The sequence below is a fragment of the Tiliqua scincoides genome, chromosome 3 (genome assembly GCF_035046505.1).
Source record: "Tiliqua scincoides isolate rTilSci1 chromosome 3, rTilSci1.hap2, whole genome shotgun sequence".
Lineage (NCBI taxonomy): Eukaryota > Metazoa > Chordata > Lepidosauria > Squamata > Scincidae > Tiliqua > Tiliqua scincoides.
The window spans coordinates 137,710,911-137,727,993 of record NC_089823.1 but is presented as its reverse complement, the minus strand read 5'-3'; the positions used below and the strand labels follow the sequence as shown (position 1 = coordinate 137,727,993).

General features: G+C 45.4%; 1 protein-coding gene and 1 pseudogene across 1 annotated transcript in view; both read right to left on the bottom strand.

Annotated features, from left to right (window-relative positions):
• RPS24 (ribosomal protein S24) overlaps positions 1–17,083 on the bottom strand; it is a 321,586-nt gene that overhangs the window by 77,602 nt on the left and 226,901 nt on the right. The window lies entirely within an intron of this gene.
• LOC136647240 (5S ribosomal RNA) lies at positions 9,417–9,535 on the bottom strand (annotated as a pseudogene).

The following is a 17,083-nucleotide window of genomic DNA, read 5'->3' as shown; positions in this document are numbered from 1 at the left end:
GTGTCACCCATGTTCTAACCCAGGGGTGTCCAAAGTTTTTGGCAGGAGGGCCACATCGTATCTCTGGCACTGTGTCGGGGGCCGGGGGGGGGGGAAAAGAATTAATTTACATTTAAAATTGAATAAATTTACATAAGTTTACATAAATGAATATATTAAAGATGAACTTATATGAACAGGGGTGCAATCCTAACCCCTTACGTCAGTGCTTTCCAGCACTGACATAAAGGCAATGCAGCTCTGAGGCAAGGGAACAAACATTCCCTTACTTTGAGGAGGCCCCTGTGAGTGACACCCAACTGCAGGATGCAGCACATGTCCCATCGGCACTGCTGTGCCAGTGCTGGAAAGCACTGACATAAGGGGTTAGGATTGTGCCATGAATGAAGGCCTTGCAATAGCTCAAGGCCTATAAAAGGCCTTGCACAAAGCAAGGCTGGCCTTTCCTTTGCTGCAGCTACTGCATCACAGACATGAAACAACAAGCAGTGGAGGGAGCCCTCATCCCTCAACTCACGTGAGAAGTCAAACTGTCACCCTCATGCTGAGAGCAGTCGCGTCGGGCCAGTGTGGGCTCCAACAAATTTCTGGAGGGCCAGAGGCTCATTGGAGACTGGGGGCTCCCTGAGGGCCACATTGAGAGGCCTCAAGGGCCGGGGTTTGGGCACCCCTGTTCTAACCTGTCAGCAAAACTGGAGGGACTAGAATTTAATAGACCAGTGTTTCTCAAACTGTGGGTCGGGACCCACTAGGTGGGTCGTGAGTCAATTTCAGGTGGGTACCCATTCATTTCAATATTTTATTTTTAATATATTAGACTTAATGCTACCATGGTCTGTGACTGCATTTGGGGAAATGTTACAGATCTGTACTTTTAATAAGCTACTATGTATAATCTTTTAACAATCATAGTCAGTGTGGCTGGGTAAGTGTGTAGGGTAAGTGTGGGTAGGATTGCAGTCTAGGATTGCTAAAAATTTTCCAGCTTGAGGATGTCACTTCCGGTCATGACATCATTTCCGGTGGGTGCTGACAGAGTCTCATTCTAAAAAGTGGGTCCTGATGCTAAATGTGTGAGAACCATTGTGATAGATCTTGGGAGTGCAATGTCAGGTCTAATCCCATTCCTCCTAGTAGATAGTAGTCAACTATAGCATCCAGGAAAACAATGAAGCAGATAGATATTTCACCATTGATCCCCCATTCTTCTATTGATGACATGGTAAGATGAGGGACAGCCAATTGTATCTAGCTTTGGAAATTAACAGGATTGAAACACTGGTCAAAAAATGAATGAATGATGTAAAATTCCACATCATAATTTAATATCTCAAAATGACACTTAGGTTGAAGTTTTTATATTTGCACTTTTTCATTTTTATATTTCATTCTTTTTACAGAAATTCTCTAATGCCCATGGATTAAGTTGTTTGTTTTGAGTTACCGTTCTTCTTTATGGAACATCATAATCCTCACATTTCAGAATCATTTCATATTACCCTACCCTTGCTGGAAAACCGTGTGAGAGAAATAAGGAAAAATAAAGTGTCTTAATTATTCTTCCTGATGCCCTTTGGTTTCAGAGCAGACAGTTTGACGTGTCAAACCCTCAGAGATGGTGAAAAACTGGAGCTTTGGCTTCAGCACAATCTCATCAACACCAGTATAGAAAGTAAAAATTTTAAGCAAACCCTCAAAATGTGTGTCAGCCCAGAATACACTTAATTATGTGTATTTGTTGTGTATTTGTGTATACAGTATTTGTTGTGGTTCTTTTCATAGTGCCTACTAGATGTAAGGGTGGGCACTGTAGAAGTTGATAATAGTTATCAACAACTAAAGTGACTCAGCGCTTCATCAGCTAATCACCACTGGGTGCAATGGTTCCCACGGTCATTAGAACAGGCAATTTCATATGCAATAATTTTACCTTACGATGGTTACAATTAGCATCTTCTGCTAGGGATATGCAGAACAGGTAAATGAAACCAACAACCCAAAATATTTCATTAATCTTGTCAAAACCTCTGAATATTTTCACAAAAGAAGAGCATCTCAAATACCTCTTAGGCTGAAATTCTATACTCACTTTCCCAGCAGTAAGTGCCACTGAATACAGTTGGGCGTACATCTGAATGAACTTCCATAGGCTTGCACTGTAACAGCCAAATCCTATTTACCCCCGCCCCCAACTGATGCAGTCATGCCAAAAAGGCTTGCACTGCATCCTGCAGTGTGGGGTGAAGGAGATTGGAAGGCTTCAGAGTAAGGGAAAATATTTTTCCTTATCTCCCTGTAAGCTTCTCATTCACCAATGAATCGCCTTTGACTTGTGCCAGCTCTTTAGTCTAAGGAGTGAAAGGGAATGTGGCGGGATGCAAGGGATAGCAAACTGGCACAGGTCATGCATGCTAGGACACACCCCCTCCTACCCTGACACACCTCCTCCCCTCCTCTGTTCCTCGCCATTTCACCCTTCCACCACCTGTTCCTTCCCCAAAGCTGACTCACCATTAGTGGCAGGTGCTGCTCCATCCTCTGGCATGTGGTGGTCAGTGGCAGATCTCCCTAGCACCGTGCCCATGCCTGTGATGGCACCCCCTATAGGCTGTCGTCGCCACCCTGCACGGAAATCTGCCCCGCCCACTCACCTCAGGCTCATGGAGCTTCGCGCGACCTGAGCCTGCGTCAGGGAAGCTTCCTGAAGCTTCCCCGATGCTATAAATTGTGCTTCTGGGAAACTGGAAGCACAGTTTCCGACCCCGTCAGGGGTCTTAGAGAGGCTTCCACAGGGTCCTTGAGGCTCACCCCTGGGCATTTGCCCCATCAAACCTAATGGGAGGTCCACCACTGGCTGTGGGTCTTTGAGGACTCTCCGCCAGTGTTCTGGCAGTGTACGCCTTGCACACAGCCAGAGAGGGTTTTGCGACCCCCATAAGGCAGTATCTGCTGGCAGAATGCTAGTTCCGCCAGTGGATAAGCCCAAGAGAACCGGGCTGTAAGTGACTTCTATGCCTGGAAATAGACTAGTTTCTCTAAGATCTATTTCAGCTAAAGAACCTCTGAATATCTTTCTGCAAAATCCCGTTATTACCTAGGGCTGACTACGACTCGTAGAATCACTAGTCTCATTGAAACTATGGTCTTCCTTTATACATTCTTCTAATATTTTTCCTGAGAAGGAACCTTAAATCACCTGAGGTGGCATCTGGGATTCTGGCGATCACAGTATTCTTCTAACAGCCCAACTCTACGGAAATTTCCCCCATGCTGATGCAGCAGTGCCAGCTCAGCTTGTGCTGCAACCTCTGGGGAAACTGAGTAAACCGAAGATCTCCATAAAATAAGGGGACATTTGTTCCCTTGCCCTGGGGAATGCCCCAGCTGAGGCAATGGGTCTACTCAGACCTCCTCCTTCTGGCGCACATCTGAGTGGACCCATGTCAGCAGATCTTGCCCAGGAAGATAGGATACATCAGGTGAAAGTGCCACCAATCCTACCCCTCCCAGGCCCAATCTGCCCCTATTGACTCCCTCCCCCTGGCCCTTTTGCCCCCTGGCCCCCCCCACTCCCCCCCCCACACACACACTTTCGCAGCCTAGCATGGGCCTTACCTGGTCTGGCACACATTGTTCCTTACACTAGCGCCAGCGGGCCAGTGTCGGCCTTCTTACCGGCAACACAAACTCTTAAACGGACGCAAAGTACTTGACAGCCCTTTTGCGACAGCCAGCACAGAATGAGCATTGCATTGTGCTATAAACATATAATTGTAGGTGGTACATTCAAATTCTGTTCAAGAGAACATTTCATCATCACAATGCTAGATGATAGAAAGAATGATCCATTGTGCTGTAAGGAAACCACACTTGTTGCTGTACATGTTCCTCATTGCACAATCTGTATCAAGACCCTGACTTATGTGAAACAGCAGCATCATTCCAAATACCTCTTTAATCCTTCTCTGTCTGCAAATATATTGCTGGTTTCCTACAGCCTGTCTCTGTGTCCCATCTGTTTTGCAAGAACCCGTGCAACAGTACAATATTCTGCTAATAAATATGTATGTGGGGTTTTATTGCTTAATAGTTGTAAGGTTAATAGTCATGGTGAGTGCCTATATTTAATATGTCAAAGAGGCTGCAAAATGCCAAGGTGAATAGCTTTAACACATATTAGTTCTACTTGCAAATCTACAAATAAGAGCCTTGTCAGAAGAGCATTCAAACTGAGATCAGTATTGATTCTGGTCCTTGGGAAAGGCACAAGGCTGTGACAGCTTCAAATGATACATGTCAAGAGAATGATTGCCAGAATTTGTTGATGAAAAGTAGTAAATTTAAATCTGGCATGACCCAATGCACCAACCCTGGAACCAAAGAACAAATAAAATGTCAAGCGATTATTCAGAGGTATGCTTATTTATAGCTATAAAGTGGTGAAATATCCCTCTTATGTGTTCTGTGTCATTCATTATTAAGGCAATGACTTCCAAACTTGATGGTACGTACACACACACACACACACACACACACACACACACACACACACTTTTTCTCTATTAAGACTGAAGGCACACCTCACTCTTACACCCCAAAATGTGTGTTTTAGGGTGCAACAGTAGTGTCTGTCTGTCTGTCTGTCTGTGTGTCCAAGCCTATGCATGCCTACTCAGAACTAAGTCCCATTATCGTCAATAAGGCTTACTCCAAGGTAAGTGTTCAGATTGCATCCATGTAAATTGCTATGCTGAATAGCCCAACTACTGTTTGTTAGTGCACACCCCCCCCCATGAACTCTCGAGACAACAGAGCTGGGAGAAAGGGCCACTTTATTAATAGGTAAGATAGTATTGTTACGGGAAAACCCCCGCATTTTATTGTATTTCTGGTTATGTTACTTTGATATCAAGAACAGGCCTTTATATATGGATGCCAGTAGGCAAAATGAACTATTCTCCCAGAAAACACTGGCCTACAAGCCTCATTCCCACTTTGGTCAAGCTCAGACTCTTGATTGTTTGTGTATTCCCACTTCTTCCCTCACAATCACACATCCTGGAAGGGAACTGATAATCCTACATTGTATCTCTAACTGAATGAAACTCAATAAACCTGTCAGACAGTTTTTCCATTGTATCCTCAGTTGGTGTCTGCTCCCTGAATGCAATTCCAGTAACTTCTGTATTTTGTACCAAAACATTGGTGTATACCTATATTTTGCATTAACTTAGGGAAACCTCACTTAAAGTTGCTAGACATCCTCTGGCACCAAAGAGCTAATCTGCATTTTAGCTGACACTGCTAGCCCTGTTTACCTGCATCCTGGTTGATTAAGAAAAATTCCTTTCATTCATACCCTAGTTACCTATTGATACATTAAAAGCAAACTCCCTAAGTTACACATTTATCCCCCAAACATTCTGCTTACACGTAAGCAACTTTTCAATATCCTTAAATACTAAGGAGGCTTGACTAGCAAATGGTCACTCTCCTGAGTCCCCAAACACGGGGCCACTCTCTGGGGTGTCCACACACACTGCTCACAGAAACTGCTGCTCACAGACCAGATGTCCAGACAGGTAGCTTTGCCTTGCGCTTTGAACTCTTTCTCTTCCCTCACCCCCCTTGTTCCCTTCTCCCCCCATATTTAGCTAGCAACAGGGGTTGGCAGAGCAGGGATCCCTGACATCCTTCCCTACCATTCCTCTTTCTGATTTCTTTGGATGCACCAAATACACTCTCATGACACTGCACTCACCACTATAGGACACTATGGTTAGGGCACTACAATAGTCCTGTACTGACTTCTTTTGGATATCTATGTTGTGTCCCTTTTAATAAAGCTGTAATCATTTATTGGAATATTTCTCTCAGTCTCTTCTTTAAGTAAAGGGAATTTCTGCAGAACGCTGGTTCTGGTCCCAGTCTAAGGTCCCAGTCTTCCAATAGAGCGGGTATACTAATTCCCCTAAACAACTAAACCTAGCTCATTTGGTAACAGTATAGAAGGAGAGGCAGAGAGATCTGCAGATGCTGTGGCAGCGAAGCATCTGTGGTGCGGAGGCTGGACCCTCGGAAGGCACCAGAATCATATCTGTCTCCCAGGCTGGGCATGCACCAGACTCCAAGCCTGGCCCATTTACAGGCAGTGCAGTTTATCCAGGTCTTCACCCCGTGAAGGGGTGAGGCAGCTGGACTGTGGGCAATGCCACCTCAAGCCTCAGAGCCTCTGAGGTGGCCCTGCAGTCCCAGCCAGGGCCCCGTCCATGCCCTCATGCCGCTGGGGCCCTGAGGACTGAAAGTGGGTTCCGCCCTGCCTATGCTGCCTGAAGGTGCACCCCAAAGTCCAGTTCACAACTTCTACCCTGCACCACCTGCCATAAAGTGACCTATGTTAGGAAGAAAGGAACCCCCTTAACCCCGGCAGTCTGGGGTAGGCAAAAAAACTGCCTGCCACCAGCCAATCCTGGCAGGCAGCAAAAAATTCCTACCCAGCCCCAAACGGCAACCAGTACAACTCAGACTGCTCTAAGGATGGGTGGGTGGGTGTCAGTACTGTGGCCACGTGCAAAGGAGGAAGAGGGCTGGGCGCTGATACCCTAAGAACCCTCTGAACTTGCCCAGCTCCCAGCCCTCCTCCAATCCCCTTTCAGGGGAAGGGACTCTTGTGTTCCTGGGTGGACCAAACAAAACCCCGATCCACTGCTTACATTGCGTGATCGGCAGACTCATACAGGGGTGCAATGAGTGAGCTCATTCAAAAGAGGGGGGTAGGAAGAGCCCTTCCTGAACAGGCCAAGGGTCCTTCTAATCCAGCCCCATGTTTCTGAGAAGCCCATAGCAGGACATAAAGGCAGTAGTCCTCACCTAATGGTCCCTGCCCCCAGCATTCAGAGGACTATAATCACTGACCCTGGGGGTTTCCATTTATCTATCACAGCTAACACTCATTGTTAGAACTGTCTTCACAGATTTGTCTAATTCCCCTTTAAAGCCATCTAAATGAATGGCCACCATCCCGCTTTGTGGCAGTGGATTCCATAAATGGATTGCGCCTTTATGAAGAGGTTCAGCAATAGCAGGAGTAGTGCAAGGAATACATATTTTGAAAGTCAATCACAGCACGAAACAATGCTGTTGGAGACATCATGGATCTAATAGACAGGAAATAGGCACTGACCGGCCCAGAATACACTGATCCTATTAGTTAGAACAGCTGTCACTCATGCTGGGACAAAGAGCACTGCAATAAAACAATGATTAAGCAGGCCATGTTATCAAATATATGGCTGTATTTCATTTTGCATGTCCAGAATCAACTGCCAATCTGTTTGCATGTGTGATTCTAGGTTCTAGTAATACATACAAGGAAGAAGAATCTCTGTGCCCACTTTCTTTGCATAATTATGCAAGCAACTCTCATCTTTCAGTTCCATACTAAATAGCCCCACTTTAGTCTTATCCTTGTATGCAGGGTGCTCCAACCATTATTTTGATTGCCAGTTTCTTCATCTTTTCCAATTGTACAATTCTTTTTGAAAAGTACTCAGGATGCCGGATATGACTGCGCCCTGGATTTGTTCAGAAAAATTACAAAATTTGTCTGTAAACCACTTGGTGAACCTTCTTGTTGAAAAGCCGTATATAAATACTCTTAAAAATAATTTTATTTTCTTCCCTTTGCTGAATGACTCCCAGCATGAAATGTGTCTTTTTCATTACCGGAGTACCCTGAGGTTGCAATCCTATACACAACTACTTGGGTGTAGCTCCATTTGAACTCACTGGGGCTTACTTCTGAGTAGCCAGGCATAGGATTGAGCTACTAGTCCTTTTTTTCACAGCACTGATGACCAGGATTGCTGTTTCCTTAACAGTCACTACTAATTCAGACTTCATCATTGTACACGTGGTTAGGATTTTTTACCCCAGCCTGTATTTCCTTATGCTTGCTTACATTAACCTCATTTGCCTCCACACCACTATAGTACCTTCTCCTGCACCCCCTCTCGCAGGCACTCAAAGCAGTTGCACAGTGAGCTCTGAGAGAGCTTTTTGTGGAAAAAACCTTAAAAAGCTGTTGACCACTCAGAGCAGCACGCAACCACTGTGAGCATACCATTAACCAGTAGTGGTGAAGTCATCACAGCACCTCAATTACTTCTGGGTCAGGCACTTTCTGGTGATGAGAATCTTGACCCCGAGTGCCAGAGGGCCCAGTACACCACTGCAACTCAATTCTGTATAAAACTAATTCTGAAGCACTGTAACTTCTTAAGAAATAGCAACACACCTGCCTGACAAAGTGGTATGGTCTGTGACTGTGTGCCACTGAGGACTTGAAGACATAGTGTGGGGGCACCATCTTGTCCTTCACCTCATGCAGCAAAATGTCTTAGATCAGCCCTGATTCTAGATTTAATAATGCTACCAATGTATCCAGTTTTAAACATCCATTAAGCTAACGTGCTTAATTTCCTCATTTCCCAGAACCCCCACACTAGACCCCTTTTTTAAAGGTTGGTGTAACATTAGCTACCTTCAAACCTTCTGATAAGAAGGGAGATTGTTGCGGCAAGTTGCATATTTTTACTAGAAGATAAACAATTTCACATATGAGTTCCTTCAGAACTCTCAGGTGTATCTGCTCCAAACTCAAGAGACTTGGCGTCTTTTAATGTGTCCATCAATTTGCTGGAATACTTCCTCTTTCCATATTTCTATTTGACTAAATTCTTCAGACATCTTCTCAGAAACGAGTAGTTTCAGCATGGGCTCCTGTCCAATATCTTCTGCTTTGAAGACCACTGCAAAGAATTTATTCGGCTTCTTTGCAATGTCCCTGTCCTCCTTCAATAATCCTTTCCCTCCTTTGAGATCTAGCTGTCTGACAGTCTCCCTGGCTGGCTTCCAGGCATATAGCTAAATATGTTTGTATTGGTTGTTTTAAAGTTCCTGGCAATATGCTTCTCAAAGTCTTTTCACTTGCTTTATTATCCTTACATTTGTTTTGCCAGAATTTATTCTCTCTAATATTTTCCTCACTGGCAGCACTTTTTAAATGAAGCATTTCTTGCCTTTATAGCTCATCTGACACTGCTTGTTAACTATGCCAAGATCCTCTTTGATTGTTCTGTATCCCTCCTAATCTGAGATATATGTTTTATTTGCGTTTCTATTATTCCTTGGTTTTAAATAACCTACAAACATAATGAACAGATCTCGGCCTCTTGGCTTTCTCTTTCATCCCTTTAAAGGAATTGTCTGGTCCTTGTAAGTTTCTCTCTTCAAGAGTTAAATGTGAATGCGTTGGACCTTAATGTTCATGAACATGCTGAATTTGACAGTGCTATGGTCACTGTTCCCAAGTGGTTCATGGTTGGCAACCTTCAGTCTTGAAAGACTATGGTATAAGCCTACAGCACCCGGTATTCCCAGGCGGTCTCCCATCCAAGTACTAACCAGGCCTGGCCCTGCTTAGCTTCCGAGATCAGACAAGATCGGGCATGTGCAGGGTAATGGTACCACTTAGGATTAAGTCAAGTGATGTCTCCCCTCTAGTTGGCTCCATGGTGACCTTTCTAGAGCAGTGATTTTCAACCTTTTTCATCTCATGGCACACTGAAAAGACACTAATCCTGCAATCCTAGCCATACTTTCCTGAGAGTAAGCCCCATTGAACAAAATAGGACTTACTTCTGAGTAGACCTGGTTAGGATTGTGCCCTAAAATTGTCAAAGCACACCATCAGTTTTTTGACAGTCGACAAGGCACACTGCACAGACAGCAGGAGCTTACATCCCCCAGTAGCCCTACTAACAAATGACCCTCCCCCAAACTCCTGCAGCACACCTGCAGACCCTTTGCAGCACACCAGTGTGCCACGGCACAGTGATTGAAAATGGCTGTTCTAGAGTAAAGTCAACTATTACATCTAAAAATGCAATGTCCACAGGTTTTGGACCTAAATACTTGAAGGATCATATTTCCCCATATGAATTTGTCTGCCCTGTGAGGTTATCTAAGGAGACTTTGTTGAAGGTTCATCACCACTGGATGCAGTTGGTTGAGGACCCATGAGAGGAACTTCTCTCCTGTGGCATCTAGCCTGCAGAACTCCCTCTCAGTTGAGGTCAGGACTATCCCTTTTTTGTTGATTTTTTCCCCCTTAATTTAAGGGCCCCTAAACATTCAGCCCACATCACTCAGTCTCAGGTGGACCAGAGTGGGTCAATTATAGAAAATAATATATACATTTTGTACATAACTGAAGGCCATTCATAATAGGAGAAATACATTTGCAGTATTTGCAGCTGTGGGGCTGTTTGATATCTAAATGTTTTTAGGCTGGGCTCTCGGTGGGAGTGACCCAGCACAGCAGTTTCTTCATCCAGCAGGAGTAGGAAGGTGTGCAGTGGAGGGCAGGCAGGGCCACCCCAAGACCTCCTACCACTGGCGGCAGCATGCAGAATACTGATCCCCCTCACCTGTTGATGGGCCAGCCTCTGCTCCTCCCTCATCCTGGATCTGAAAAGGAAAATGGAGCAAAAGAAGAAGACTCTACACATCCTCTTTCTCTCTGTCCCTTTCTTTTCAGATCCAGGGAATGAGAGCAGGAGGAGCAATGGAGGCAATTGGGTAGATGCAAATGGGCACCCCTCTGCCTATCTGCTGCCACTTCAGTTGACCACTTCAGTTGACCTCATGGATGGGCCGTCCTGTGGGCAGGGATGGGCAGAGGAAAGAGTGGGAGGCAGCTGCATGTAATTAGAGCACTGTGCTGATCAAAATAAATTGCTGACCCACAGGCCAGAGTTTGGAAATCCCTGGTGTAATTGATAGTATGTTTTCTGCTCTGTTTGTTGTGTTGGCTCTTGATTGTCATGTTCTCTGCTCTGTTTTGTTACTTGTATTGATTTGGACTGTTGCTTTGCTTTGTTGTGAGTTTTTCCTTGTGTTCTTATTCTGCTTTTGGACTGACTTTGTGTTTTTGTAAGCTGCCGTGAGCTTTCGCACTGTGTCAGGAAAGGCAGGGTAAAACTGAGGACAGATGAAATCAACCCCTCCAACAACATGTTTTCCTCTGACTGCCTCCCTGCTTTCTTACTGCATCCCAAGATTACCCTCAGAGCTTTGTCTGCTGATCATTCAATCATTCCTGATGCACAGAGACAGCAGAACTGCCTGTCCTTGGAGGAGGCTGATTGGGAAGACGCATGCCCAGAGCCTCCCAGGAGCCTGCAATTATTTGATTAATTTGTTTCTCTTGGTGCACCGGCAGCTCCCTCAAGATCACATCAATGTGCTTTGAGGCATATGAGACAGGAGGACAGATCAGACTTTCTTTTTATGAATCTCCAGCATCTTTTACCACATATTTTTACACTTGTGGTCAGCACAATCAGAAGAATTCCTTTTCTTTTCTTTTTTTTTTAAAGATGACCCCCATTTTGAATGGGCCTCATGCAGCATGGCACCAGCGGTAGACCATGTCCCCCCCACCGCTTGCTACTCCACTGCCATGGCTGGAACCTTAGCATTTCTCCTGTGTCTTTCCTTCCTTTCTTCCCCGTCTCTTCTTCTCCCCCACCCACTGCAAACCCTCTGGTTCTTCAATTCCAGTTTCCACTGGCTAACCCTCCTGATTTATATAAACATAAGCAATATATAAATATTCTTAAATACAGTTCCGTACTTCCTGCTCACCCTTCCTTTCCCCTCCTTGCTTGTGTCATTACACACCCCCTTTAGGATTTCCTAAGGATTTTCTCCTCCTCCTTTTTTTTATGTTTAGGGTCTAGTTGCATGAGGGATTGAATATGCTGCATTACAATTTTTTTTAAAATCCCCCTTCCCCTTTATTGCATTATTATTACCACGATAAAAAGTTCGCTGTGGTCACACTTTTGTCCTCATCTCCCTTCTCGAATGCCATTCTGCTGAGTTGTGCCATTGGCCATGATACTGAATCTCCACACATGTATGAGATTTTCCCCCCCACCCCCATGTGTACAGCTGTGCACCACTTAACAAAAGGGATATGTTATCTGATCCATGTTGTTATGTGATTAGGTCATTAAGTGAATGTTCAACCCAATCTAGTGCCTTTGTTTTGTAAACAGACACTCTGCTGCAGGCTATAGGGAAACTGATTGCCTCATTAAGAGCCTCTTTGTTGTGCTTTGACCACCTTTGTATAAAGTCGTTAAGCGATGCATACCTGTACCTGTTATATCTCTTAAATGAATGCCCGGTAACAGGTGGGATTCTCTCTCTCTCTCTCTCTCTCTCTCTCTCTCTCTCTCACACACACACACACAGAGTGTGTCAGAGAGTGTTTTTCACATACACAGAGAGTGTCAAAGTCTCTCTCTCTCTCTCTCTCTCTCTCTCTCACACACACACACACACACACAGAGTGTGCTCCCCTTCAAAGGTGGAACATTCATGGTCTGTGAGAGAGAAGAGACACCATGTACTTTTCTGAAGTCAGTGTGGGAAGTCTGAAGTCAGACTGTGTGCACGCCATTACCTTCCAACCTGTTTTTTTCTCACACAGCTAGACTAGAAGGAATCCTTTCAGAAAGCATTTCCTCTCTTCCACCTCTGAATGGCACCTCTGGGACAGCGCAGCTTTTGTCCGTGAGCACAGCCAGGTCCTGCATTTGTCAGTCGCATATGCTGCCCTCAGAACCAGATGGTGAGCATGCATATGGCTGGAGCTGTAATAGCAAGATGGGCTCAGGCCCGCTGCTTTTAAACCTGCCGTGGCTGGCAGGGGCGATGCATTCACAGCCTCACTGCTGCGACAGGCCAATCAGGAGCATTGGGGACATCGTTTCTGCCATCAGTCACCGATGCCTGCAAAATGCATTTGGCAATAGGAAGTCGAGGCCACTGGTGTTGTCAAGAACAACAAAGGCACCTTTTGGTCCTCTTCCAGAAGAGATGGGGGGAGGGTTTGAGATAAGTTCCCAAATTGCCTCTTACTTGTAAACTTCTAGACACACTGGTGGCAAAGTGTGTGGGGCTCAGGCAGCCTTGGCAATCACATTGCATATTGCCCATCTGTTCGCAGCAATATGCCCAGAACACCAGGTTTCTAAGTATACAATTTAGCAATGCTGCAGTGTTTATTGTTCAAGAACTAGATTGTTTTCCTCCTACTTAATGCTGATTTGTAACTTCCCTCTCTCACACACATACACACACACACACACACACATACTGTACAGGCACAATCATGATTACTTTTAGGAACCAGTAACCCAAAGTACAGCAAGCAGGTCATTTTACATGATTGATGCTCCCTTCATCAATGCATCCCTTACATGTCCTTTGCTCCCTTCAGTGTGTCTGTATATTATGCTTGAACCTCTTCCCAGAATACCTGTGGGTCTGCAACTCTCCAAATTCCTCCTCAAAAATCACCCTTTCCATGAAACCTTTGACTAACACCACAACTTGATGCACATCTACTCAGAAGTAAGTCCCACTGAGTTCACTGGGACGGTGGCATCGCTAGGGGGGCTCAGGGGGTGCAGGATGCACCGGGTGACACGCAAGGGGGGGTGACACCACTAGTGGCCAAAATGTTTTAAATCTTGTTATTTTTGAATAATACCATCATGTTATATATCCATTGATGCATCATTTCATGCAGAATGCAATTAAACAAACTGCATTGAAATATCTCTATTCTATCAAACGTTATAGCCAAAAAACAGGGGGTGGGGGCAAGGTTACATCATCACACCCACCTCCTGGGGCATAGCCCAACCCACTGCATGGGAGGAGATCTATCATGGGAGTGACACTGGTCTCTTGCACCAGGTGATGCAAAACCCAGTGGTGCCACTGCTCCCAGGTAAGTATGTATAGGATTAGGATTGCAATCTTAACCCCTTAGTTCACATTCCATAGTGAAACTGAGCCTAAATACACATTTAAAGTTGCGCTGAATATCTTCTTATTTCTATATTGGAATGAGGCTTTGACAGGGGGCAGCAAGGATGGCGGATCAGACTCAGGTGGTGGGGGCTGGTTTAGCAGCAGCAGCAGCACATGCCAAATACTGACTCCCTTCCTGGGCCAGTTCCACCTTCACTGACTCTGAACATATGCACAGTCTCTCCAATAAAAAAGTTAACTAGGGGTGGGGCATACAGTCTGCACACATTGTGCTCACAGTCTGCACATTTCATGACCTGAATGAGCCTTGGGTAGGATCCATCAACACATACCAACCAACAACACACAGCTCCACCAACTAACAACACACATCTCTAGTTAGAAGGACTTGCAGGCAGGATTGAGACTCCTAGAAAATGCAAGGGGACATAATAAATGCCATTTAAAGTTGCAGATGTTTACAGGACATCTATAGACTGCCTTTAGCGCTGGACCCAATATTCAAAATCAAGTTCCCCTCATCTCCATAACAGCGCAACTTAGCAAACTCAGCAAAGCTGCATCTCTAACTAAAAATATCACTGGGTTGAATGAGATTTAGACTCAAACCAAACCATTGGTAATGGTCATTTTCAATAGATTAAGTGCACCTTAGGAAGCAATACTCATGTGGGTTTCCTTATCCCATGGGTTCCATGCCAAGGAATAGTCAAGTATCTCTTTGCCACTTGTTGTTGAGTTTGGATTCTTCCATGTGGGCTTTTGAACATGTGGTTGCAAAACCCACACAGTTCTCAGTATCTGTGAATTTGGTAGGTGAGATGGTATCCTAGACTGTCCTCCTGGGGACCCCTTCATTGCCACACCCCCTCCTCTCATTGGTTGCAACATTAACCCATTTTGCATCGCCCGCAGGTGTACACGTATGATGCCTGTTGCATACCTACAACGTTGGGCAGAAATGGCTTAAAGGGCTGCCATCTCTCCCCCTTACGTATGGCAAATATAAGAGAAAGGCATGAAAGTGCTGTGTGTTTGAATGGTGATCTGAGAACCTGAAGATTGCATCAGTGCATGATGAAGAGAATAGATATTTCAGTAGATATTTGAGGGTCAGGCAATATCTGATAAAGGCTGTTTTTTTTTTAAAGTCTTCACTAAAATCATGCTATCAGAACAGGCTCTTGAAAATAAAACCTTGTTTGCCCTCCCCCCCCCCCCAAAAAAAACCCATTGTCTTTGTTGGCACCACCCCTGACTGCAGAAGCAGCCACAGACCATGTCCCTGATTCTTTTTGCAGTTTCTTCATGCGCTGTCTGTGAAGTGTGGTTTGGATGGGGGCAGCAGGTGTCATTGTCCCTCTCGACTGCAGAAGGTTTCTGCTGTAGCCGAAACTTTCCTTGGGAGAGGAAGAAGCTGTGCAGGATACAGCATGTCAGCACCACCCCAGGACCAGCTGCTTGTTACAGGCCAGTCTTTTAAGCAGAAACCTCCACTGTCCCATCAACTGTCTGAAGACTCTCTCTTCCAATGCCCTGCACTGGGATGGAAGAGGGAGGGTAGGGCTTCATCAGCCATGGGCACAGTACGTAGGCAGCATCTTCAGTGATCAGGGGTGAGATGGGAACCCCATGGATGTCCTCTGGCACAGTGGGTGCCCAAAAGCTGTCCTCTATTCTTATGAGCAGAGGGGGCATCCACAGATCTCTCTGTGGGATACCCCTGCAAAAACATTCAGAAACATTGCCTAGGAGTTCAGCACTCTGGGCTGGCCTTAGGGCAATTTGACTGATTTGGCCAAATTGGGCCCTGCACCTGGAGGGGCCCCATACTGGGATGGCGAGCAAGAGCACCCACAGCCACAGCCAGCACCTATGCCGCTGACACTCCAGTATGGAATCTTCCAGGCTGAGATGTCACAAGGAGAGCGTGGTGAGGAGAGCATTGCTGTTGGCTGGCACTTCTCGTCTGCTCCTGGGTCCATTTGGCTTGAAATTGCCTCCCCCTCAGAAGCAGTTGGCGGTGACGCCACTGCCGGCTGCTTTGCTGCTGATACTGGTTAGTAGGGCAGGCACAGGGCAGGGGTGCCCACAAAAATATTTTGTGGGCAAAAATATCCAAGCAAGAGGGCTGATAGTTACCTCAGCTGCAAGAGGTACCTCTGTAGTACTCCAGGCAGTGATGGTACAACCAGCCTTAGGAACTGTGGACATCACTGCCTGGAGTACTACAGAAGTACCTCTTGCAGCTGAGGTAACTATCAGCCCTCTTGCTTGGTCACAGAGAATGTGGCTTCCATCCAGGGCACCAATACAGTTCACAAAGCTCTTGGCATTGAGTCGATCAATCCAAAATGCTGCTGCAGTGTTACAATCAATCCAAATGTTGTCTCGGAGACCATGAGGCCTCACAGACAACAAAGCCCCAGTACCACAGTGCCCCATGTCTTCCTTTTTAAAAACAATAAATAATACAGCATCAGAGTTTTGAATTCTCTGAACTGGTTCAAATACTACAAGCAGTAAATCTGGAGGGTTGTGTCAGTTGTGCTTTCCAGTCTTACTGTCATTGTGCAATGGAACAGAGAGTTGCCATTTTTCTTTGACTCTCAGCAAAATGTTTTCCTCGGATATTCTTGGAAGCCCCATATTTCTGAATTTCTGAATTCCAGGTGCTGGGGCCAAACAATGGGGAAAGGCTCCGTGCCGGACTTGCCAGAGACATCTGTCTAGACTCCATGACTTGATCCAGGAGTGCTTTTTTATGTTCCCCATAAAAAAGCAGAAATGTTCTTTTTTTTGGTCTTTGTTGGCACCATCCCTGGTGCCAGAAATGTTCTTTCCCCATTTCTGATGTCTTTGCCAACTTTCTTTCACCTCTCTTCATCCTTTCCACTTTTGCATTGCCTTTGGTCACCCTCTTTCCTCACTCTCTGCACTTCACTTTATTTACTGCCTCACAAGCCCTATCAGAGCCCATATTCCCTTGCCGCAATGACACTTTCTTCCAATGTTCTGGTGGATTTTTATAAGTCAGCTGCTACATTTTCCTGTTCTGACCCAGTGAAATATATTTCTTTCGAACTTCCTTTAACAAAATGTGTCATTTTTGAACTTTATTCTTGGATTCTTGGCTCTAGCTCACTTTGAGTTATGGCTTCTCTTCCCC